Source organism: Procambarus clarkii, chromosome 19 (assembly GCF_040958095.1).
Source record: "Procambarus clarkii isolate CNS0578487 chromosome 19, FALCON_Pclarkii_2.0, whole genome shotgun sequence".
Lineage (NCBI taxonomy): Eukaryota > Metazoa > Arthropoda > Malacostraca > Decapoda > Cambaridae > Procambarus > Procambarus clarkii.
In genome coordinates this window covers 909,752-912,095 of record NC_091168.1, presented here as the reverse complement: position 1 = coordinate 912,095, position 2,344 = coordinate 909,752, and positions in this window count along the sequence as shown.

Sequence of the window (2,344 nt, the reverse complement as noted above, 5' to 3'; positions counted from 1 at the left end):
ACTTGTTCAGTATTTTAAGTTTCGGTGAGATCGGGCCTGGTTTGCAGTGTTCTTAGCCCTGTGGCCTTCAAGCGTTCTTTAAAATGAGAGATGGCTTGGCTCTGGAATGACTATTGGTGCCCGGTATTGATCCTACTCCAGAGCAGTTATGTCCATCTGTAAATGAGATCGCCATGCTTGGATACAGTAATCTAAGTGGGGGTGCACTTGAGATTTATAAAGTTGAGTCATTACCTTCTTTTCCTTAGTCAAAGGTACGCTTGAACTGCATGGTTGAATACTGATCATCTAATTTATTTATATATATGTACAAGAAGTTTATTAATTTATTTGATTTTATTTATTTATATAAAAGATGTTACATTGGGTTTATGAGAGTACATAGCATGTGTTGTTTTCATTCTTGTAAAGCCACTAGTACGCACAGCGTTTCGGGCAGAATCTTCTGAAAAGCTAGCATAAGCTGGAAGTCTGGAGTCAAACAGGACACAAACATTGGGGGCAGAGAAAGTCTAGAACGGTGTCCATCTTTGCCGGGTGGGTTAATTAAGTCGTATTTCATTAGTTAAGGTTGGAAAAGTTTCTTTTAATAAGTTAATGGCCTTGATCTCCTCGCCAAAATACAATAAACCTCTAATCACTGGAACACCGTGATGTTCAAACGCCGGAGATTGTCTACCAGGTTAAGAGGCCGGGGTGAATGAAGGGGCCCTTATGCAGGCGATGAGTCACAATAACGTGGCTAAAGTATGTTGACCAGACCACACATTACAAGGTGAAGGCACGACGACGTTTCGGTCCGTCCTGGACCATTCTCAAGTCGATTGTGAGAATGGTCCAAGACAATCGACTTTAGAATGGTCCAGGACGGACTGAAACGTCGTCGTCCCTTCACCTTCTAGTGTGTGGTCTGGTCAACAAGGGGCCCTTAAAACCCTGGTGGCCTGGGTTATATTGTTTTTAAATTATTATTTTAAAAGGTAAATATTAATGAAACAAATTTATGGAAAAATTATCTAAGCAACCATGACTCGAGGCTCTTAACACTGCGAGTGATACCTTCATTCACACTTCAGGTGCCTATAAGCTGCTCTTTCAATGAACGCAACATTTTAAAAAAATTATTTGTAGTGCAATATTAAAATATTTTGAGGTTAATACAAAAGAGTAAAGCAATAATATAGTCTGAAAACATTAAATGTGGACAAAAGTTTTCATTAATCTTTATTTATTTGGAGCAATATTAACAAACTGAAGATAAAAAATCCTATGTCCCAAAACTTTACGAGATGTTTGGATAAGTAAAAAAAAAAAAAAAAAAAATCCTGTTAAAGGAATTCAGTTTGGCTTTATCTTCGTAGACAACAAATAAATGCAGACTGGAATCGTTATGCAATGCTGCATGTCAGAAGCATTGTCTATGGTTCTATGATATTCTTCAGAACGGAAGCATTTATGTGAAATTAATGAAAAACCCTGAGTCCCACCCTCCGAAATCTTTATTAAAATTCCCTTCTCAATATGCATCTCAGGAATCAGATTTGTTAACATTCAACATATTTCCCGCCGACTTTTTACCATTCTTGATTATTCTTTCAGACGTGTTGTTCTGTTTAGACGTCATGTATTTGGGGAGGCATATCCTCTCACCCGTAAAACTCTGGTTACCGACGTTGTCAAGCGAGGGGACGCTTTTATAGTCAATCTTTGCCTGTGTGCGCTAAGCCTGACCTTGACAGACTGATGGTTCTAAAGTTGTCGATTGCAGGGCACATACACATGATGCACCCCTGGGGAGCCCCTTTTTGTCGAGTGCCTTATCCCTCTAATTGTGGCTCCATGGTGGGTATGGAGGCTTATTCGTGGTTGATTTTTTTCTTATCGTTTTTATGCCTTTTTCTGACCCTCCTAACTTCTGACTGGTGGGGTAGGCAACCAGGCTCCCGAGTCGGGCTGTGTAGGAAGACCGGGCTCTTGTAGCCCCCCACTACATTGGGCCCTGACCATGCACTTCTGAGTCTTCCGACTGACTGACTCTGCTCTCCTTCCCACCTCTTTGATAGGGTTGAGACCCAAGCCCCCAGTGGTGACCACCTCACCTGGTGTGGCTCCGTCTCTCGTTGTTACCACTGCGCCTTTTACCCCCTCTTACCAGGGGTGCTTGGCACCGTCACCTCCACACTTGCATGATTCCCTCCTAATTTTCTTTCCAGGCTTTGTTTGGTCCTGTTACATGGACTAAGTATTTTTATCTTAGTTCTATTGACCCTACTTGTCCTGATTTTATTCCTTCAAAAGTACCTTGTTGATTCGGTGGATACGTTCGTCACCTTTAACCCACCTG